Raw genomic sequence first — 25,243 nt, 5'->3', positions numbered from 1 at the left:
AGACATGACATAGACAAGCAGACACTAACACTAAGGAGGGACAACAAGAGAGGAAGAGCAGGATATAACAACAAGCTTAGCCCAAAGATCATCATTTCTTTGCTTTTGGATTTCCCATTTCATATGTTTGAGCTGTTTTTTCGCTTCTCGCAGGATTGTTTGCAAGCTGTAGTTTGCCTGGTCCTTCCTCATGAGTCTCAGGGTTTGGTTTATTATTCGTTTTTGTGTTTTCATGTTTGGGGTTAGTGATTTCCGAGCTGAAAACCCCTTTGCTTGGCCAGAGATTATAGGTACCGTGCATCTCATTCTCGCCATCATGGCGTCGATGAAGTTTTGCCAGATGACCGACAGCTTGGTTGAAGAGCCAGAGACTTGAGAAAAGAGAGTTTTCGCAGTGAGGCTGATGTAATCGATATTGGCGGGGTTGCACCATAGTCGCTTTAAGTTTGAAGTGATATCTGTGCCTGGGCCAGTAAGGTGCTCAATTTCCAGTGTCGAGATGGATCTTATTTCAGCCACTAAAGGCAAGTGATCACTGTGGTCACTCGCTTCTACTTTGAATGAAGAAACCCAGCAAAACATATTCAGAGATACGAACATGTAGTCGAGGTGCGAAGATTGTGAGTTAGTATGGAAGGTGGCTACTGGGGGATCGTCTTTAACATAGCGGCCATCTAAGGCCCTTAGATTGAGTTGTTCCAGATGATATAGGAGCTTTTTTGAGGGCTTTGTCCGTTTGTTATTTTTTAAATCGCCCTGTGGTGGCACGCCCCACACTCTGTTCAGTTCTTGAATAAGATCGATGTCTTGATCTTTGCTGATGAGGAGCGTGTTGAAGTCACCAGCCAGGATGAATAATTCAGACACGCTTGTTTCCCTTATTTTTCCAAGGACTTTCGCTAGCTCTTCTATCGCCTTATGTTTCTGTTTGGGGTGAATATATGTGTTAATTATGATTGCCTCCTAGGGCTGCGTTTTTAGCCCAAGTGAGAGCTTTACAACCTGGATGACACTTGGTGTAGATATACAAAAATCCATTGCCTCAATTTTACCTATTGTTGATATAGAGGCGAGGACCGTCAGCCCTCCTGAACTGCGTCCAAAGATTGAATTTTTGTTTGCCGGGATAAAACAAGACGTGAACCCCTGGAGGTCAAATGCCTTGTCCTCCCAGGTTTCTTGTAGAAGTAGGAGGTCAAATGTGGCTAGATATTGTAAAAATTCAGGGTCATTCCTTTTGCTTTGTAAGCCATTGATATTCCAGGAACAAATTCTTATGTCCCTGCGCCTCACTGAGGAATTGGAGGGAGTTTGCTCTTTTTGTCAGTTATCTGTAGTTGTAGTGGTGACTGTGCGCTGGATTGACTTCCAATTGGGGTCGGTTGTATACAAGAGTTGACTGCCTTGGTTATTGTTTTTGCCAGGTCTGGGGTTTTTTGTGTTTCCAGTACGAATCCCGGGAGAACTGCTCCTGGCTCCCTTTAGTATTGAGCTAGTCTTTTTTTGAGACTGTGGGCAAGTAAAGGGTACTAGAGGAGTGGGGTAACGTGGTTGCTTTTCGAGCTTCAGAGCAATCCCCCATTGCTGGAACACTGCTTCTTCTTTCATTATTTTGTGCGCTATCTCCGAGGAGTTCCAGATTGTCTTTGTTATGTCTGGGCCTTGGGGGACAGTGTTGGACTGAAACCCTACTTGTAGAAGGTCAGTGGTACTGATATTTATGAGGTTTGTTAGTGAGTGCATGAGTTTTAAAATGTTGCCCCTGTTCAGAATATCGGCCCTGCCTCTGGATCTATATTCAGGAATGAAAAAGATTGAGGTTGGGGTGCCTAGATTCTTCAATGTTGGTGAGACTATTTTCGGACTCTTATTCTCAAGTCGCCCTCGTTCAGGGAAGAGGATTGGGGATGTTGTGTCAGGGGCAGGGGAAAGCCCACTTTGGAGATTGTCTGACCTCGAGGGCCCCGATGTATTGGTAGATTTTGATTTAGACTGTTGAGGGGTCTCTGTGGTGATTGCCGTGGGGTATCCACGTAGCCTGTTGTTAAACCCTTGTCAATTGGTTTGGATTTTATGGTAGCAGTGTTATGGTCAAGTTGTATTGCTTTGAATTGTAACGGTATCTGTTTGTATTTTTTAGGTGTCAATTTCTTTATAAGTTTGTGGACTGATTTTGCACTCTGTGATGGAGACACTGAAGGGGTGCTGCATGCAACCTTGTGCAGAGGGAAAGGCTGGCCATTGGTTGTCAAACTCCCAGTATCAGCAGCCGCTGTGGGAGAGGATATCAAATGTTCTTCTATGTTATGTGTTGCACCTGTTAGTGTCCGGTTCATTCCTTTCCTTTTGTTCTTTCTCCTAGACTTGGCATTGCAGTGTGAAGGGGGTTCCGCTGTGAGCCGAGTGGTAGACGTTGACTCTGATTCAAGTGGACCGAGGGATAATGTTTGAGTTGAGGATAAAATGGTAACAGGGTTCAGGTCGTCAGACGGCTTGGTCACTGACCATGTTGGTATTGATGGAGGTGCTGGAATTGGGTCAGGGGTTTGTGGCTTAAGGATTCGGAGGGCTGTTGATTTTAAGTCACTTATCAAATCCCCTAACATCGATGGGAAAGATGAGAGCTTATCTAAAAGAGGGTCACCACCCTCCGAGTTCATCACAAACCCAGAACTACAAAATCGGAAAGGTGGTACAGACCAGAATTGAAATCTCTAAAGAGAAAATGTACATCTCTGGAACATAAATGGAGAATAGGCAAGTCAGACGAGACCAGAAACACTTATAAACAAGCACTCGTACTCTACAATAAAGCAATCAAGAAGGCTAAAAAGGAGTATTTTACACGTAGAATCACTGAGAATAAAAATTCCTCAAAGGAACTTTTTAAAATTGTCGGGGAATTATGTAACCCAACAAATCTTTCAGTAAAACTTACTCCATCACAAGAGAACTGCAATAAACTAAATGATTTTTTCTGTGAGAAAATTGATATCATTTATGCCTCTTTTCCTAATTGTAGACCAGAAACTATTGAGCGCAGTATGCCAACCACAACTCAAGTTACCTGTTCAAGTTTTGGCCCTTTTTCAGAAGCCGAGGTAGGCAAAGTCATGCTCGAAGTTAAGTCAGGATCCTCACTAGATCCATGTCCGCACCACATTTTTTCTCAGCTAACCCCTGTAATTTGCCCTGCCGTAACGAAAGCACTCAATCTTTCCTTAGGCTCTGCTAAATTTCCAAGATCTTGGAAGCAGGCCCTAGTCACCCCATTAGTAAAAAAAGCAGGATTAGATGTAAACAACCCTGCCAACTATCGACCAATATCCCAGTTACCTTACCTCTCAAAAGTGCTGGAGAAACTGGTTAATAGACGGCTATCCACTTATTTGGAAGCCAATGAACTGTTGGATGTCTCTCAGACAGGTTTCAGGGCGAACAACAGTACTGAAACAACACTTTTGGCGGTGACGGATAATATCAGGGCCCAGGTGGATCAGGGTAAGACAGTCGTCCTGATACTCTTGGATTTATCGGCGGCTTTTGATACCGTACCACACGACCAACTACTGAAAGCCCTGGAAGGGAAAGGTATTCGAGACAAGGCATTGGGATGGCTACAATCCTTTTTGGCGGATTGAACACAATCAGTGTGTCTGGGTGATTTCATTTCTCCCCAGCAAAACATTAAATATGGGGTTCCTCAGGGGGCTTCATTAAGCCCAACCCTGTTTAATGTATTTGTTTCCTCATTGGCAGCCATTGGAAGAAAGTGGGGTGTTGTAATGTGTTCTTATGCTGACGACACCCAGCTGATGGTCACCATTGATGAGAAAGATGATCCTAAAACTCGACTACTAAAATGCCTGACTGAGCTGGCCAATTGGATGCAAGAGCACTGTCTGAGATTAAATGCAGACAAGTCAGAAATCCTCCTGTTTGGCAAAAATCCCCAGCTCTGGGACAACAGTTGGTGGCAAAGTAACCTGGGCTTGCCCCCAAATCCTACCATAAAAGCGAAAAACTTGGGTGTGGTACTGGACAGTGCTCTGTCCATGAAATCACATGTCTCCACTGTCTGTGGCAGAGGCTTTGCATTATTGAAAATGCTCAGACGAGTCTTCCCCTGGATTCCGACTGAGTGTAGGAAGACCCTGGTCCAGTCGCTGCTGATGAGCAGACTGGACTACGGCAACTCTCTGTTTGTTGGAATGGCAGACTATCTTTTCTCTAAACTGCAGATAGTGCAAAATGCCGCGGCAAAGGCTGTATGCAATAAGAAGAGATATGATTCGGCCAAAAGTTGCATGCGAGAACTACATTGGCTCCCAATGCGACAAAGAGCCAACTTCAAATTACTGTGTATCACACACAAGGTACTTTACAATACAGGCCCTACCATTCTACACAATAAAGTCAAATTCCATAGACCATCGAGGAACCTTCGATCCAGAACTTCAGGAAGAGCAAACACTACCCACGTGAAGACTGTCAGGATGGGAGAGCGGGCTTTCTCTCATCTAGCTGCAACCAAGTGGAATGATCTACCTCCCAATCTCAGACTGACAGAATGTCTCTTATCATTTAGGAAACAATTAAAGACACTACTCTTCCCTAAACCAGAATAATCAGTAATCAATGCGGTCACCGTACCCCTCAGCACCAAACCTCAGCGCCGTGATATCCTACCTAGGATGATTGTTAGCGCTTTATAAATAAATTAAATACAAATACATGCTGCGCCAATTTTGAAGGGGATGATTGGTCTGCAAAGACAGCGTCTTTGCCCCGCCTTATGAGGCCGTTCAATTCCGAGATTTTCCAATCAATTCCGGCAATGGAGTCAGCCATAGATTGTAAGACAGAAAGTTGTAGGTCCATTTTTTGTAACTGGAAGTCCAGAGCGGAGGCCGAGTATTGTAGGGTATTTAAGATTGTTATCCATGGAGTTTCAAGAGCTGGTTTACCTAAGCTACTGGGCCCTTCTATTTTTTGTGAGGCGACAGTAGGCGGTTTCCCTTTGGGAGAGTTAACGTTGTATGTGGCAATTAATTCCTCCCACTCCTGGGCTGCTATTGAGGACATGTCGTTGTTGATGGAGTTGTTTATGGGTTGGGAATCATTGAACTGTTGGTCAAGCCACTGATTTGTGGAAACGTTCAGCACTAGTACGACCACACATTGGTAGGTATTCGTTAATGCAAATGCTGGTAGCTTAATTTATTTTCATCATTCTATATTACATTTTACAATCGTTTGTGCAAACAACATCTTTTTTTTGCAAATTAACAAAGGTTCAAACCATTAAAACAATAGGTGGTAAATGTCGTGCTTAATGTGAGGTGATCAGCAGTCCTCTGTCATGCAGCTCTGCATTCATTATTTTCGTTAGTTGCATTTTTGTTTTAGTTTTAGTTTTGTATTCTGTAAAAATAAAATACATATCTAATTTTCTCTGGTGATCTTTTTTCCTGGTGGGCATTAACAGAATAATTGCAAGCAGTAAAAGAGGATGGCTATTCATAACTAGCATAGAATAAGTGGCTGCTTGAAGTGGGCACCTTGTGCATAAGCCAACTTTGCTGTTCTACTGACACCCACGCAATTTTTGTTCTTACCCTTAGGGCAAAGGATACGCACATAGCTTCATTCACCACAATTGGAAACCAAAACTATTTCTGACGTGAATGGTATGCAAACTTTCACGAATGGGGCTCATCTCACAAACATGCAGTCAGCAAGTCTGTATACTCAGTGTTGGCTGAAACAGGAAAGTTCCCGGGGGTATTCCTTCACCGCAGGGATCTGTGATATTCACTGAATTTCGCTCACATACATTATTTGTAGAAGCAACTTACAAAGCTAGCACAAACCGATGAACCATCACAGCCACTCCGCATCTGACCAGAGAAGCCAGTGGTGTCCTTGTTACCCCATGTAAAATCAGTTACATTATAAACTTTCTCAACAAGATGCATAGCTGGATGACCGTGAGGCACTCAAGCACCAAGAATTTAATTCTGTCATTTTGATGTTTCATGGGCAACACACTCTTGCTCTGCTACCAAGTCCAATTCCAACAGCTTTAGTCCAACAAAGTGGTGGATTGCAGCATAACTCTCCTTGAGACTGGCGATAGGATTACACCCATTAAATGGGTGCTTCATTTCCTGGTTGTCAATTTCTAAGACATCATTTGAAAACCATTGAAGTGGCACCCATGAAATTGCTATTCCTTTGCAAATGTGATGTGAAAGTCACTGGGAGAGATATAATCCTCATGTTTTTCACAGAGCAACAGTTTTATAGCTGGATTTACCTGTTTGTTAACACACTCTGTTATTTATTATCATGGTATACATACATTCTTGTCAAGGAGTGAATATTTCGGTTTTTAATTCAGTTTGATGAGCCTCCCTCAGGACAAACTATGGGGCATATTAACAAGATGTGCGTTAAAAAACGCATATCGCACATTTGACTATCGCCTGATTTTTTCGCTGTGTTAGCGCGTTATTATCAACGCGCAACACATAGGCGATAGTAAATCCTGTGATAGCCGGCGATAGTGAACATTAGCACGTGAGAACAAGCGTTGTTTTCACGAGCTAATGTGTGCCTTGTTAATATGGGAGGGTGGATTCAGCTTTATGATCCACACCCCCATGTTAACAATGCCTAACGCCTGGTCAGAGCAGGCGTTGGGAGACCTGCGATAAACAAGTTTATCGCAGGTGTTTTCCTCCCAACGCCTGTCTTGGTGATAGGGTGTTCCCACATCCAACCACATTTTGCATGTGGTTGGACGTGGGAACGCCCACTTTGCATGTCATTAGCGATGTTTCACGCTGACATGCAAAGTGGGCTTGTGGCAGGCGTTGCAAAGCCCTTGTTAATAAGGCGCTGGAAGTATCGCTGCTTTCTCGGCGAATTGTGCCGAGAAAGCGGTGATACTTCAGCTTGTTAATATGCCTCTATGTATTTTAATGTTTTAGTGTAGATGTTCAATATATTTAGGAGCATGGCAGCAGCACATAAGCCTCCTAATGAATAAATCAAACTTTGCATCGCTCACTCCTACAGAAACCATAAGATTATTTATATTAACCCTTTTGCTACATTACCATACATGAATCATTAATTTCTGTGCAGACTACACCTACTGCTGGACCTCTGATACTCTGGTGGAATGTTTGCTTGGTAAGTCGAGCACTCACCACAGACAAATTGTGATGTGCTGGAGGTCATGAGTTTAAATCATTGCAGGGCAGACTTAGACTTTTATCCTTCCATAGGTGGGTAAAATTATTTCTATAAATTAGATAATGGTAACATATATGTGGTATTTAGCACTATATATAAAATAAATTATTATTAAAGCCAAGTTCAAAAAAGTTCAATTATGTCTTTTCATATAAAGAACTTTTTCAAATAAATGTCCTCAAATAATCTCTACCTGTATTTATAAGCATTGAAAAAGAATTATGATTTATTTTGAGTCTACTGATTAATCTCAATGGATGACAGGACATATATCTCCAGAGAGTAGCAATCAACATATACACCTTCTGTCATCTTCCTTTGGAAGTGGTTCTCTTCAAAACATATTTATGTTTAGCTCCTCCATCCTGCTTGAAAAATATACAACAATCGCAGAGGGCCACTCTTCCAGCCCACTGCTGTTTCTCCAACAAAGTCTCCAAGCAAAGAACCTCTGATTACCTCTTGGTCAATCATCTGCATCTGAAAGATCCAGGGTCTCATTTATGAGCTTTTGACGCAGTGCAGTGCAACAAGCCACCTTGATGCACAGTACTGTGTGACAGGGAAAGGGCAGGAATGCGCTGAATTTAAGTCATTTATTTCCCTTGCCCTGGCGCTTTTTTGGGCACCGTAGTGCCCATGCAGGCATCTTTGCACCATGGTGTAAGGGTGCCTGTGTTGCATGCAGTATTGTTTTTGTACAGGAGTGGTACCTTACCGTCCTAGACAAAAACAATCCTAGGAGGCATATTCCTCCTTTGAATGAGTAAGAAACAAGGGAAAAAAATAAAATATATATATATATATATATATATATATATATATATATATATATATATATATATATATATATATATATATATATATATATATATATATATATATATATATATATATATATATATATATATATATATATATTTATTTATGGTTTGTATAGCGCTTGAATCAACTCCAAGTGGAGTATCTCTGTGCTTAGGAGCCAAGGACAAAAGAGAACAGAGTATCAGCGGTGGGACCTAGATCTGATTACTGAACAGCAGGGTTTTGAGTTGATTTCTTAATTTTAAATGCTCTGAGCATTGTCTGAGGGACAAGGGGAGTTTGTTCCATAGGGAGAGTCCCGTTATGGATAAAGTTTTACCGCCAAGCCTGGCCTTTCTGGCACAGGGTACCACCAAAAGAAGTTGGTCGCTAGATCTGAGAGAGCGGGTAGGAATGTATGCAGTAAATTTCTTTTCCAGGTATGCGGGCCCATGTCCGTTGAGACTTTTCTGTATTAGACAGCATACTTTGAATATATATGTATATATATTGAAAGATGGAGAAACAAGGAGAAAGAGAGATATTTCTCCCCGTTACGCCTCCCCTGGTGTTCTTGTTAATCTGGGGATGTATCAAAATCCATGGGAGTCACATGGGAATACCCACACAATGCCCAGCCCAGAGCAGAGTGATGCAATGCTGCGATTTGTGCTGCCTTGCATTACTCCGGACATATGGACACACTCTGAACTACAGAAAGTGGTTTGGGGTGGCTTAAAAAAATCTAATTTAGAGGTTTGTGTCACCCATGTACCAACTTGCATGGTGGAAACGTGACGAAACCCTCTCATAAATAAGCCCCCCAGCATATACAATTAACACATCAGTTGCATGAGCCAGTCCATAGGCATGAATCATTTTTCTTGGAGCGCTGCGATTTTATGTGGGCAGGCAAAAACATCCCCCTACACTAATCCGTCCTCTTTGTCCAGGAACCCTCCTGCTACAGTATCTCGTTTAATAGTGGTGCCTATCTCGACTCCCAAGCTAAAGCTAGTACTTTTCTGTTGTTTCCCATGCAATAGACTTACTTTCAGCTGGTTGTCTGGAGGCATTGTTAGTTTTGCCATCCATAGGAATGACTGCAACATTGGCATACATTCTAAGGCAGATTAATTTTGTCAGAACATCTAGAGAAAAATCAAACTTTGAATAAGGCACAATTTGGTTTTAGGTCTAGTCACAGCACCGAGACTGCTTTAGTAGTAGTTTAGATCTACATTGGACAGTGGGGGAAATGCGGCAGTGGTCCCTTTGGATCTATCCACTGCTTTCGGCATGGCCCATCACACAGTCCTTTTGAAACTATGGCAGAGTTAGGGATTAAAGGCTCGGCCCTCGAGCTTCTTTCCTCATTTCTAGGTAACCGTGAACCAGAGGTTGCCCTTGGTGAATTTAAGTCTAAATCCTTTTCCCTACCTTGCAGGGTTCCCAGGTGTCATCCCTCAGCTCCACATTTATGTTGCTACTGTGGCCAAGTTAATCCACTCATTTGGCTTTGCCACAATAGTTATGTGGATGAAACCCAGATAATTTTGTCAGTCACTAACAATGTGGAAGAGGTTGCTGCACAGTTCAATAACTTAACTCTCAGAAAACAGAGGTCTTCCTGTTTGGGAAAGATGTATATTTTTTTCTAATAAAGATTGGTGGCCTAAGTCCCATGGACCACTTCCTCTACCAGCTTCTAAAGTAAAAAATCTGGGTATAGTATTTTATTCAGAACTACCTTTTGTGGAACAGAGGGATAAATTGTCCTCATCATGTTTTCAAATAATAAGATTAATAAGGAAGGTTTTACCTTTTATTACGTTAGACTTGCAAAAATCTGTGGTCATCTCCCTAGGGTTATCAAGACTGGACTATTGCAACTCTCTTTACCTTGGTATTAAACAAAACAAACAAAAAATGCTCCAAATGTTGCTAAACACAGACTGTCGGCTACTTAAGAAGATTCCTAAATTTAAGTCTGTTACAAATGCAGTGATGGAACTGCACTGGCTCTCGGTTAGGAAAATGATTTTTTTAAGGTGTTACACCTGGCTCATAAAGCGCTATATGGCTCAGGACCAGATACCTTAAAAGTAAATTCAGATGGTACTCCCCAAGAAGATGCCCTCTGTCAGCCTTTTCAAGCTTAGTGATCAAACCTAGAGTTAAGAGATCAACTTGTGGTGGTCGCAGTGTCATCTACTCCACTTGTAATTTGTGGACTAGAATACCGCTGCACCTTAAAAGTCAGGCCAATTTTCTCATCTTTGGAAGCAGGTAAAACCCTGGTTATTTTCTTTCTCCTAATAATCCTTGTGCATTTTTTATTGTGGTCGGGGTCAAACATCGGATCGTGCTTAGTGCTAAGACTCTCTTGGGCTGATGTGCGCTCTAGGAAATTCCAAATCAATCAATCAAATCAATGATGTAATGGCACAATGATGGCGCAATGACACCCTACTCTTCCTGATCCCTTATTGGTCCTGTTTTTATTCTTCATCTAGCCTTAGTATGGATTAGACCAACATTCCTGCTGCTTTGCAAACTCTGCATCATCAGTTCTTTATATCCTATAGTAGACCTGTCTCTGCCGAAAAAATCATATGGTTAAGCACAATAGGTTGATCTGCAATCTGGTGCAGATCCAGTAATGTAGGCATCGGATCTCAAGGATAAGGGCAATTAATAGACTGATAATAATATATTAGTCATAGACTTCCATGAGTAACGAATTCAGGGGGTGTGCTTTGCCATTTGCAGTATCAGGTGCTGTGAAAAGGAATGTGAATGCACAGTTTCCATACATTGAACTGAAAGCACTATCGTGTGTAATATGTTGTGGGCCATCACTGCAAGCATTTTTGACATAGACGCTTGATCTGGCAAATTCCGTACAGTACTCTATGCTTTTGCTGCATTTAAGATAAGCTACAGTAGAGTCTACATAATGTGTTCAATTTGCATGTGTGATAGCCGCTAACTTATTCTATATAGATTTCCAATTGTCCATAGCGAAACCGAAGATCTGATCTAGATGGCCATTTTCAGCCTGGTATTTGCCACTCAGCATTCTGACTTACAAGTGACTATTGCCAACCAGGAATGTTAGTGATAAATTATATAGAAACATAAGATCCTTTTTTTCCCTTTCACAAAGAAACATACTCTCACAAAAGTCCGCGTATTTTCCCAGTATCTGCGCATGCCTTTGTGGATTTTTCTCATGAATAAGAAATGTCAAACCTGCTGTGATTGCAGCCTGGAATATAAGCAATACTTTGTTGCCATGGGGTCATGAGACCTAGTGAAAGAAATGGCCAAACATTGCGGCCATTGTGCGGCGTTGCGTCCTTCTGTGCTGCCCCGTGGTGCACCATCATCTGGCCTGCATTTAAATTCAGTTAAGTTGAATAGGCTGGAGGAAACAGTATTAAAAAGCCACATGCTAAAAGTGAAAATTACAGGGGCGATTTTTTTTTTGTATACAGCTTTCTTTTATTATTGAAATCTTCTCTGAAAAGGACAAGTGCTGTGGGAATAAAATACCGATATTTTGTTAACTTGTGCTCATTAACAAAAACGCCATTATCCATTAAGGAACACTTTTTGTTTCATTATATATTTGTAATACAAATGTCCTTCAATGCATAACAATAAGGTGTGCATAGACCTCAAGTATCCATTCGCCAGGGTGCACAAGACCTTCAAAAAACTTCTCTAAATACACAGTCACAAAGATAAATATTACTGACCCCGATCCAGAGGCTCCTTTCTGTCCCAATAACTGACACCACTCTGATATGCAACATTGGATGAGACTTGTAACCCATTGTATCTTCCAAAGGTGGGGTCACTCTGCTGTCCATCTTGCCCCTTTACACTATGGGTTTTCCCGTTCTTGATCCGTACAAGGACCTCAATCACAAAGAATTGGTGTCGGGCAGGAGCACAAGTCTTTTTAATGCGCTACCCAATTTGAAAGGGCAGGAAAGCACCATATTTACAAGATACAGTTCATTCCTGTCTTTCAGTCAGTGCCAGCGGGCAATTTACAGCCGAGCGCCAATGCAGGCACTCTTCCACCATGGGGCAAGGTTGTCTGCAATGTTTGCATGATTATTTTTGTGCAGGAAGGGACACTTTCCTGCACAAAAATAATCCATGGAGGCTTCTTTCCTCGTTCCATGTGTGCTGAAAGAGGAAAAAATGAGGAGAAATGAAAAAATGTGTCCTCTTTGCACCTGCTTTGGGGAAGTGTAAGGTTTTGGCGCTGTCCCAGGTTAACCTGATTTTGTAAATCTGGGGCAGCATCAAAATTCATGGGTGTTGCGTGAGAGCACCCACCGCAATGCCCATGGAACGTCTAACGGGCGCAGTGGAAGGCAATGCAGCAACTTGCGCTGTGTTGCCTTACACCATATATACGAGGCCATGAAAAGCCATGCAAAGTGGGTTTGCGTGGCCTTGTAGATATGGGTCTGCACACTGTGCCTCCAGAGTGGCACAAAAGGGACACTCCAGCGGCGCAAATGTGCAGCAAGGGTCTTGTAAATGAGGCATCTAGGGGCACCCTTGCTTTAATTGGTTGGTCTTCCCATTGCTTGTGTCTCTCTTCCTCAGTATATGTTCACAGGCACTGGGAGGACATGAACTAAGGTGTTTTCCTATTCCTGATCCAAGTACAGTAGATTCAAAGTGCCTCATTTACTACTTTCTAGCTAGAGCAGTGCAGCAAGTCTCCTTGTCGTGCTGCCTTGCGCCAAAAGGAACAAACATTTACAATGCAATAGGTCTCGCATTTACACAAGTTTTATTTTTGTTTTTGTTTTTAAAACATAAATAATAGGCATTGTCATTTAGAATGCCAATAGTTTAAACACGCGTAAATGCAAGACCTATTGCATTGCAAATGCTTGTTTTTTGGTAGGTACGGGGTGATTAAGTGATTTGACCAGAATCACAGTAAGCTGAGCCGACGCCGAGATTCAAACATGGTTCCCCAGCTCCAAAGTCGGCAGCAAATTCTCGGAATCCCTCATTTCAAGCAGCCCTCGTCTATTTTTATTTTTCTGGAAGATTTATATAGCACAAACTAGACCCGAAGGTACTGAAGCGCTTTACATGAGCACCAGTTACCTTCGTGTCGAGTTTGCGCTATTTAAGTTTGCACCAAAAAAAATAGGAGTTTGTTGTATATCATTTTGAAAACGTTTTTGTTAGCGTGGTTGCGGCATACGTTTAGAACTGCCCACTTTCAGCTGAGAGAGCAGGATTGAGCCTGACATCGGCTCATTTACCGCTCGCCACAGTGCTTAAAAGTTACTCAAATGTGCCATGATGTTTATTCCTCAATATGCCATCAATGTCTAGCCACAAGTCATTTCCTTTCAGCTGGGTTCAAGTGACGTAACTTTCGGTGATCCTGTTATCGGACTTAACTTCACACAGCACACTGTCATTTTCATTGATGCCATCTATAGAAGTTTGTGGTGACTACTGAACCCTTCCTTTTAGCCATAGACTGCTGCCATGTATGTAGGAGGACAATGATAGGTTATAACCCACCCACCCAAACTGCAAGGCTCTGGAATCAGATAATGGTCCCGAGAGGAATAACTTGCCTTTCCTCTCAGGTAAAAAAAAATCTCAAACACCAGAATCCACTTCCTACTGTAACTTCTAAATGTTACCCTGGGTAGGAAACCCGAAGCTGTTTTTGAACTGATGGGTTACAATTGAAAAGGGGTGGTTCTGGCAGCGACTGAGTAGTGGTATTTCCCAACAATCGCTGCAATGCAATATTACTAGGAAAATAGAACCGCCCCCCAAAAACGCCCCACCCACTGTGGCTTAAACTGCACCGGAAGAAACTTCTCCGCTGCTCCAAAGGCATGGTCCAGCCGTACGTGAGTCTGTGCTTCAAGTCTGTGCTTAAGGTTTCCACCTTACATCGGGAAGGTTTTCTGGCTTGTATATCAAGTCTGTGCGTGCCATCCTACAGTAAGGGCAGAGACCCCCGTGACAAATGGGCAGGCAGACGGACTGATGCCTTGAGAGCCGAATTCTGCAACGTAAGGGGGCACTCCTGCTGAAGACCACAGCAGCGCAGAAGAGCATCACAAGGACTTGAGAGCGGGTCATTGTTGGGGAGACAGGGTTAAACAAGAAAAGAAGTCCTCAGACAAAGACATCAACAACTAAGGCATACAGTAAAGTTCTTAGCCGGTGCTGCTTCCGGATGAAATGGAAACGGAAAGGAGGGACATAAAGGGAGGATTACCCATTGGCAAACAAGAGTTTTTGTAGGACAGTAACAGAGCCAAATAAAAAACCATCTGGCAGCAATCGGAGGAGTTTAACTGCTAAAGCATACACAAGAGGTCATTCGCTAAGCGACAGCGCAAGCGCTGTCTACGCTCAACCTAAAAAAAGCAGGAATGTACTGTAATAATGAAATATGCAAAAATAACAGTTGATGGACGGAATGCTGAACAAATAAAACATTCACCCTAAGTCACAGATCTGGGTTTAATCCATAATTTCTTTTGTTCACCTCGCCACCCCAGTTTGGACCCAGTCATATGTAAATCAGCCTTGATCCTGCTCTCTATGGAAACAGTTCTGCCGAACTGCTAGGCAAGGTCCTCCATGGACCATATATTACCGTTCTGAGACCGGTTTCAGGATATCACCCATCATCAACCGGGCTAGCTTGAATCCAGTGGCACAAAGAGCATGTGACCCACGTCTGGGCACACCCTTCCCTCTTAGGGCAACAAAAGCAAAAACAAAACAGTGGATGGGATGGAATGCTGAACAAATCAAAAATTCACCCCCAGTCACAGATCTGGATTTAATCCATTGTATGCAAATCAGTCTTGACCCTGCTCCCCATGGGAACAGTCCAGCTCGAACTGCCAGGCCAGATCCTCCGTGGACGGTATACAAGCATCCTGGGACAGGTTTCTGTTTCTCATCCCTCATCAGCTAGGTTAGCTGAAATTCAGTGGCACAGTGAGCACGGGAACCACATCTGGGCATACCCTTCTCACATAAGGGGACAAAAGCCAAAGCAGCTTATGCTTCCCCAGAGCTAACATGCAGCATTGGGTTTAAAAAAAAAACGTTATTTGTCTTTTCTTCAAATACACTGCACTCCCCAAAAGAGGTTTAGCAACATGGTTAAGTAATGGCAGCAATACGAGGTGGTGGAGTTTCTAGTACTAATACAATGAGGCCATAAATGTACAGATCATACATAACACTATGGGTTCAATGTCACAGCTACAAATATGCAAACACTTATAATATCCTTTACTCACCTTTCTTCTGAACATCTATCTGTACAGTTTTATAAACTCCCATCACACACCATCTAATCCTCTGTCATCTTTAGTAAATGTTCTCTTCTGTGGCAAGTTACTTCCATTTGTTACCAATCTTATCAGGTCCCCATGCCACTTTGTGAATGCTGAGGCTGAATTGTGGCAATTGAACCAGGCCATAAGTTGGTCACATAAATCTATTGCTTGCAACATAATTCACCTGTATTTTCTACTCCACGTGTCGCTGGTATCAATCATACCTGCTCTGTTCAATCTGCATGTTTATACAGAGATGGTGAAACTTTCTGACACACCCTACAGTTACAGCCATTGCAGATCTTCAGAAAAAAATCAGCTATGTGTCCTGTATCTGAGACATTTTTGTTTTCTTTCTTAGTCAAAAATATGTAGCATTTTAGGTGTCATTCAACTTTGATTTTAACCGATCTTTTAAGAGGAAGTGCAGCCTTTGGTCTGTTTATAGGAGGGCCCTCCTGGCCACTGTCTGCCAACATATTTTCCCACCGAAACATAATTGCACCATTATCTCACTGACATACATGGCATCACTTTTGTATATGCTACTGACAGCAGTGTTGAGTTGATGTTCCATAAAACAGATATAGCCACCCCTTACTGCTCTCTTGATTAGACTTTGTTAGAAATCTCACTGAAAATAATTTTTTAACTCAATGAGGATCAACCTAAATATCATAAATGTGGTAAAAGACTTGCCTTGCTACACCCTTTATGGTTCCACAGTCAATATCATGGGCATGCCAAAAAAAAAGAATTCAAAGACCCTTCACTAAAAATAAAGTCAACTATAGGAGGAAAGAACCACCCTTTTCCCCCTCCTCCATGACATATTCCATATCATGGAGGTCATGATTACATCATCTGAGCACTTAAGTTTAGTTAGTGCTTTCACCTCCAGTAAGGATGTAAACAGAATATTGTGTGCTATATTTCTTATTGTAGTTTTACAGAGAATTCCCCCATCTCACTCCCCTTGCTAAACCACCTTAAAGACCATGGTAGCTAGGCTGAAGACTAAAATGGTTTAAAGTTCATGAATCCAGAACCCCTTTTTCATTTCAATAACAACAATAAAGGGCTTAATTACAATGCAGTTGGAAACAGCTCCGACCAATGGTCGGAGCCGTTCTGACCACATCGTAATATGCCGACCGACCAATCATGATGTAGTCAGTCAGAATAAATCCAAATGGGCATTCCGACTGGCTTCCTGCTAAACGGAAAGTGGCCAGTAATCCCATGGGTAGCTCTTTCTGCCCGAGCGATTACGATGTCAGGTTGACACGGTCTTTCTGTGCCGGCCTTTCCGACACAGAAAGGCTGTTGTAACCCGACTTTAGGGATCCCCATCAGGGCCCCCTTTGGTGCGTGGCCTCCGGTTGGAGGCCAAGGGGGCACCTATGGTGTCCCCCTGTTGATCCCTGCATCTTGTGGCAGGCACCTTGAGGTGCGCATACCACGGGGTACAGGGATGACCTGCATCTCACATTTTACGATGCCGGCCGGAATGGTTAGTTTAAGGTTAATCAATCCTTATGCAAGCCCGTCCCAGTCACTTTAGGAGTACCACAAGGATCATCCCTTTCACCTACGCTTTTCAACCTTTTCATGAAACCACTCACCGAACTACTCAGCTCCTCGAATGTCCATTGTCACATGTATGCAGATGACACACAACCCGACATAAAGATCTGCTCTCTTGAGGACATCAAATCTCTCAACTCAACGCTTAAAAAAAAAAGACCTGGCTGGCTGAAAAACATTTGAAACTAAACACACTCTAAACTTAATTCCTCTTAATCGCTTCTCCTAACCAATCGACCACTATCTTCGATTGAATGAACCACCTAATAGCACTCAAAGGTCAACTCACATTATCAATTCAGCTTAATCATTGGGAGGGTCTAGAGTCAAAATATTCGATTTTTAATATCGACTGCACATAATATCGAGTAAAAAATATAGAATGGACATAATATCGACTAGACATAATATAGACTACCAAAATATCGACTCAAAAAATGTAATATCGAATAGAATGGGCATAATATCGAATGAAAAATATAGAATGGACATAATATCGACTAGACATAATATAGACAACAAAAATATCGAATTTAAGGTAAGTTAATATTAAATTATAATTATTGTGTAATATAATTCTATAGCGGGTTGTGGGTTTATAGGGGAATAGGGTGGGAAGTAATTTAATTATAATTAATTAAATATGTTAATTTATTCATTGGTATTTATTTAGAATTAATTGTTAATTCATTATTAATTGGTAATTAATTAAAATATAATTGTAATTGATTTTAATTGATTAATTTATAAATATTTACATTTTAGTAATTTATTTTCTGTAGCGGGTTGTGGGTTTATAGGGAAATAGGGTGGGAAGTAATTTAATTATAATGAATTAAATATGTTAATTTATTTATTGGTATTTATTTAGAATTAATTGTTAATTAAGTATTAATTGGCAATTAATTAAAATATAATTGGTAATTAATTTTAATTGAATAATTGATAAATATGTTAATTTTAGTAATTTATTTTGTGTAGCTGGTTGTGGGTTCATAGGGGAATAGGGTGGGAAGTAATTTAATTATAATTAATTAAATATGTAAAATTAATTATTGGTAAATATTTAGAATTAATTGTTAATTTATTATTAATTGTTAATTAATTAAAATATAATTGGTAATTTATTGTAATTGATTAAATTATAAATATGTTAATTTTATTACATTACTTTCTGAAGTGGGTTGTGTGCTTATATGTGAATAGCTTGGGAAATAATTTAATTGTAAGTAATTACTTTTTAAAAATATTTATTTTGGGTCTAATTTTTATATATTTTTATATTGTAAATTAATTTATTGGTAATTTGTAAATAATTAGTATTAGTAGGTAATTTTAAATTATATTTAATTTTTATTTGTAATTTTAATTGATTAATTAATATGTTTTATAAAATTGTAAAATATGTTAATTATTTTGTATTTGGTATTAATATTTATGTTATTTATATTTATATATGAGGTATTTACTTTCCCTACTATTGGACTCACTGGAGTGGGAATAGTAATTTTTACCCCTCCGCTATTCAACGCTTTCCCTACTGTTGCACTCCCTGGAGTTGGAATAGTAATTTCTACCCCTACGCTATCCAACGCTTTCCCTACTTTTGCACTCTCTGGAGTTGGAATAGTAGTTTTTACCCCTATGCTATCCAACGCTTACCCTACTGTTGCACTCTCTGGAGTTGGAATAGTAATTTTTACCCCTACGCTATCCAACGCTTTCTCTACTGTTGCACTCTCTGGAGTTGGAATAGTAATTTTTACCCCTACGCTATCCAACGCTTACCCTACTGTTGCACTCACTGGAGTTGGAATAGTAATTTTTACCCCTACTCTATCCAACGCTTTCCCTACTGTTGCGCTCACTGGAGTGGGAATAGTAATTTTTACCCCTACGCTATCCAACGCTTTCCCTACTGTTGCACTCACTGGAGTGGGAATAGTAATTTTTACCCCTACGCTATCCAACGCTTTCCCTACTGTTGCACTCTCTGGAGTTGGAATAGTAATATTTATCCCTACGCTATCCAACGCTTTCCCTACTGTTGCACTCTCTGGAGTAGGAATAGTAATTTTTACCACTACGCTATCCAACGCTTTCCCTACTGTTGCACTCACTGGAGTGGGAATAGTAATTTTTATCTCTATGCTATCCAACGCTTTCCCTACTGTTGCACTCACTGGAGTGGGAATAGTATTTTTACTCCTATGCTATCCAACGCTTTCCCTACTGTTGCACTCTCTGGAGTGGGAATAGGTATTTTTACTTCTACGCTATCCAATGCTTTCCCTACTGTTTCGCTCTCTGGAGTGGGAATAGTAATTTTTATCCTTACGCTATCCAGCGCTTTCCCTACAGTTGCACGCACTGGAGTGGGAATAGTAATTTTATCCCTCTACGCTATCCAACGCTTTCCCTACTGTTGCACTCTCTGGAGTTGGAATAGTAATTTTTACCCCTACGCTATCCAACGCTTTCCCTAATGTTGCACTCTCTGGAGTAGGAATAGTAATTTTTACCCCTACGATATCCAACGCTTTCCCTACTGTTGCAGTCACTGGAGTGGGAATAGTAATTTTTACCTCTGCGCTATCCAACGTTTTCCCTTCTGTTGCACTCACTGGAGTGGGAATAGTAATTTTTACTCCTACGCTATCCAATGCTTTCCGTACTGTTGCACTCTATGGAGTGGGAATAGTTATTTTTACCCCTACGCTATCCAATGCTTTCCCTACTGTTGCGCTCTTTGGAGTGGGAATAGTAATTTTTACCCCTATGCTATCCAGCGCTTTCTCTACTGTTGCTCTCTCTGGAGTGGTAATAGTAATTTTTACCCCCTCACTATCCAACGCTTGCCCTCCTGTTGCACTCTCTGGAGTTGGAATAGTAATTTTTACCCCTACGCTATCCAATGCTTTCCCTACTGTTGCACTCACTGGAGTGGGAATAGTAATTTTTACCCCTATGCTATCCATCGCTTTCCCTACTGTTGCGCTCTCTGGAGTGGGAATAGTCATTTTTACCCCTACGCTATCCAATGCTTTTTCTACTGTTGCACTCTCTGGAGTGTGAATAGTAAATTTAACTCTCTCGCTATCCTACTTAAAAAATATTGTATATGTTTTGTTAATAATATGTATATATATTACCTACTGGCGGTCGCCAGTAGGTATATATAGTTAGGATTTTTTCCCTATGGGATTTCTGAAAATTCTATGTCTAATAACTTTGGCGTTTGTGGACGGAATCGGCTGAAATTTTCAGGAAAATGGCACATTTTGTTTCTGAGCAGCCCCTGAAAATTTGGGGGGGTTTTGGCAAGGGGGGGCCGAGAAAAAAGGAGGGTCCCAAAACGCGTTTTTCCCATGTTAATTTCCATAGGGCGGTTGGCCTCACTTTTAGCCCGAACGGCTGAATGGATTTGCACGAAACTTGGCAAAATTGTAGGGACTGGTAGCCCGATGTGCCTTTGCTAGGTCTCAATATATGTGCTCCAGTGGATTTTGAGAAATTAACGTTTAAAATAAGATATATATCTGTAACAGCGCTCCGGGTAGCGTTCCGGTTCGCGTACTTTTCGCGTAACGGAACTTTGCGATGTGAAGCGGATTGGCTCCCCGGTGTCTGTCAACATTCTAAACAGTCCGGAGCGGCCGCCATCTTGTCTCTCGGTAGGATTGAGAGACAAGAGGAGGCCAAAACAAAGGGGGAAATTACCATAAGGGGGCATAGTAGATCCTCGTTGACCCCCTAGGTTTTATGTGGAGGTTGTAAAAGGTCCCAGTGGGGCAAAAAAAAAATTTTTTTTTTTTTTTTTGCGTGGTGAGCGCCTAGTACGCGAACCGGAAAGCGTTCTGGGCAGTGTACTATAAGGATAATAGAATGATAGACTTTTCTAATACTGTATGTTAATTGTTTGTTGTTTTTGTTGTTTTTTTTTTGTTTTCTTTATTTTTAAAGTATTTTTTTTTATTTTGATTGTGTTTCATAATTCATTAAACTTTCTAACATTTCATTGTCAGAAATTTCAAAATTGAATATAGGGTGTAACATGTCCTCATTTTTAAGCAGGTTATCCACTGCTTCAACACATTGTAGTAGTTCCTGGTCTCTACTTTGATCCATAAAATCATCAATTTTTCCTTGGCTGCTCTCTTCCAGTACAATTGTAAATTGAACTTGCTGCTCGCCTTCCATTTTGCCTGAAATTTTGATTAAAAAAATATATATTAGCAGAGATAGGGCACTGTTGGGATTAATTTTAGATAGGCAGTTTTTATCAGTGAATTTATCTTTTGGCAGTGTATAGTATCAGAGTGGAAATAGGACTATAAAAAAGTGTATGTGATTTAACCAAGACAAGCCTAATTCCATTCATAACTATAACAGAGAAGTCTATCTAAATCCATAACTACTACAGAGGGATAGTGTATATCTATCAGAAAAAGTCTACCATATTAAGTTATAGTGCACAATATACTTCAGTTTAAAAAATAACAACTTACCTTCACAAACAAGTTGAAGTGTTTGGTAGCTATTCAAATGTGATGTACAACAAGAAGTAGTAGTTAAAATGGCTGTGTTTTCTTCTCTTCCTTTATATATATTCAGGTATATAACCAATCAAATGTCAGGTAATATAAGTAGAAAATGAAAGTAACATTTTAATTGGTTGTCAATTCCAACACTTCAGATGTGTTTTGTGAAGTAATTTACCTCACGGTATTTAGAGAGGTCTACAGACTTAATGGCTAAATGGAATGTCAATCAAATTTGTGAAAATGAAAGGGATTGTTATGTAGTATAAGCTAATCTATATTTGGTGAGAGTGTCTCCAGTCGTTTTTCTGTGAATTACTTTCCCACCTTTTTTTTTGGACCGCTTCCCGGGAAGCGGTCCGGTCCGCGAACTAGGAGCGTAACGGGAGTCCACCATTTTGTGTTTCGGTCGAATTAAGATATAAAATGGAGGGCAAATAATGTTCAGAATGGGTAGAAGGGGGCACGGTACAAGTATTTTGACCCCCTAGGTTTTCTGAGGGTGGCTGAGGAGGACCATATGTGCGGAGAAAAAACTTTTTTTTAAAATTTTGCGCGGTTAGCTTCCAGTTCGCGTACCGGGTAACGCTCTTTGAGCGTAGTTTGTTGAAAATTACAGAAAAAAGTTAGAGAAAAATAATAATTGTGAGTGATCAGATGAAGGGTAGCTCTGAGAAGAGCTTTTGGGTTTATGGTACATTTAGGTACTTATAAGTAGGTACCAATGCACAGTCTTAAATTCAGAATGAAAATTCTGTTGCCCTCATCTGAGAAGTGAACTCCATCTCCTCTGTAGATATCTTGCATGTAGTAACGCAAGTTATTGTTGTACAAGGAGCCCATTCCATGGTCTCTCATGTAAGCTGAAACAGATTTGTTTACATGCTTCCTCGCTTTCTCAATTTGTGGACAAAATTGGTTGGACCACCTCCATTTCTGTCTTTGGCATATATTGGAATATACCAAGGCAGTTTGAGGAAAAAGTGCCATTAATTGCTCAAAGGTGTCCTTTTAAAGCATTTCCAGACCTACCCCAGTCAAAGTGCCCAAATCATTACCTCCACAGTGCACTATTAACAGGTCAGGTTTTGGCAAATGCATAAAGGTTTTCACCAATGGTATCAATTGGTGACATTTTAATCCTCTTTGGCCCAACCATTTAATTTCCACATCTTGTAAATTGAGGTTAGGTAAATTTCTGTTCTCAGCATACCTTTGAGCCCAGTGGATGTAACTATGTCCAACAATCCAGACCTTAAACATCGTGGGAGAAGGTTGTGCTGCAGTCAGATGAAGTGTGGTAATGAAAGGGCAGTTGAAACAGTAGGAGTTTGTAAAGAAAAAAAACTGTGGATTTCCAGTGCTAATGATTCATTAGCAGTGATTGGTGCATTTCCATTTCTGAAAACAGAAAGTTAGGGTGCATGGATGTGTTCTTTGAAAGATGTAATTTGAATGGTCAAGGAAGAAACATTTAATGAAAGATTGCACTGGATACGCAGGTGCACTGAGAGTTCAGAGTTCAATTGAAACATTGTTGTGTGAATTTGCAAACATGAGAGGTCTTCCAGGAGGTGGTTGCTATGGAAAAAAGGCAGAGAGGGCAGAGGGGGGAAGGGTTTTGATTTGAAAAAAGTGAGGGAAGAGTTATGATTGGCTAATATGAGAGATATGTGAAATGAATATCTGTATTTCTGTGCTTTCAATAGCTGCAGCCTCTGGAGTGCATCCTCTTTCTTCTGCTGAAGACAATTTGGTGTATTTCTGAGACTGTTTTCAAAACTCAAAAAGTATTTGCTAAGGTGAGAAAAGATTTATTTAATTTAGATAGAGAATAGTATGATTTAAGGAGAAAATGATGAAGAAAGCTGTGTTTTTAAAATGTGACTTTGTCTCTAGTGATATACAAATAGATTTTGGTTTTAAATTTTAATTGCATATTCGGTGTAGCATTCTGGCATGCAGTAACACAAGTTATTGTTGTACATGGAGCCCATTCCATGGTCTCTTATGTAAGCTGAAACAGATATGTTGTTTTTAAAAACGATTTTTTGAAATCAATTACATTTCTGGATATGTACTGCTAGAGCTTCATAGGTTGTTTTGGGTCATATTTATAAGGCATTTGAGTGTCTATGATGTTATTTTACCCTTTTTAAATGGAAAGCGTTCCTCGTGGGGCAAGTTTCTTGTAAATACGCTCCCACCTGTGCTAGGCAAAATTAGATTTTGATTATGGGAGTTACATAGCCATGTTAATAATGTCCCAAAAATGGTGCTAGGGCATTCAAAAAAACGCTTTCATGTGTCTCAAGGACATTTTCAGTCATTTCCTCTTGAATGCAGGTATACAATTGATTTATATGCTGTGTTTAAAAACGATTATTTGAAATCAATTACATTTCTGGATATGTACTGCTAGAGCTTCATAGGTTGTTTTGGGTCATATTTATAAGGCATTTGAGTGTCTATTATGTTATTTTACCCTTTTTAAATGGAAAGCGTTCCTCATGGGGCAAGTTTCTTGTAAATACGCTCCCACCTGTGGTTGGCAAATTTAGATTTTGATTATGGGAGTTACATAGCCTTTTTAATAATGTCCCAAAAATGGTGCTAGGGCATTCCAAAAAACGTTTTCATGTGTATTAAGGATATTTTAAGTCAATGAGGAAACACAGGTGATGTAATTCTGAAATGAGGAAAAGAAACTCCACATTTTTCAATTACATCACTAGTGTTTCCTAAGTTTATGAATGACATTGTGCAGATGAAGTTTAGGTGTGAGCACAGATTCAAAAGAGGTCTGCCCTTTGTTCAAGAGTGAAGAGGACATGACTTACTTCATTGGTAGGCCTTCACATGTATTATCTCCTTTGTTTTCTTCAGTGAAAATCTTATCTGCAACCATGTGTTGGCCTCACCTCAAACAAACAAAACAGGTGATGGACCGAATGTGGATCAATGACACACATTCACCCCAGTCCAAAGATCTGGGCCTAAACAAACCTTTAGATAGGCCACACCTTATCATCATCCTGAATTAATCATTTAAAATGTTAGGGAGAGATTTATGATTGTTGTATGCCTGTTTTGTACCACTGTGTGTCATTTTTGTGACGCAGTGCTGGTGCAAAAGATTTGCTATGTTAAATAATAAGTAGGGCGTTAAGTTTTTGATGACTGTTATTCATTTACTGTTTGGTAATAGTGGTTAATAACATTTTTTATTTTATTTTTTTCCACAGATTCAACTGCAGATCTTTTCTAAATTTGAAAAATGCCAACTAAAAATCGAATTAGAAAGGCTAGAAAACCTCAAAGACAGCAGGATGATCTTTTATTGCAGCAGTCCTCTTCCCAAAATACTTTTGAAATCACCAAGAAAGCTCCGGGTAAGAGCACGAAATCATTCTTAAGAAATATTTGTAGTAAAAAAAGTATTTATCCAAAAAATGTTTCAGTTCAGAAAAAGAAAAGCAATTTAAATGGTAAGGAAAGACCAATCAAAAATGTTACTGGTAGAGCAAGAGATAACTCTGTGCATGATAGTAGAAGGAAACAACAGTTTAGGGACATTCGAAAACGAATGTTCCGCAATAGGATAATAGTTAATTTATTAAAAAATATTAAGAAAGGCCAACAGAAAGTGGCATTTTATAAGAAGAAGAAAAATGT

The sequence above is a fragment of the Lissotriton vulgaris genome, chromosome 6, assembly GCF_964263255.1.
Source record: "Lissotriton vulgaris chromosome 6, aLisVul1.2, whole genome shotgun sequence".
NCBI classification, from domain to species: Eukaryota; Metazoa; Chordata; class Amphibia; order Caudata; family Salamandridae; genus Lissotriton; species Lissotriton vulgaris.
The sequence above is the reverse complement of the archived record's forward strand: the minus strand, read 5'-3'. Positions refer to the sequence as shown.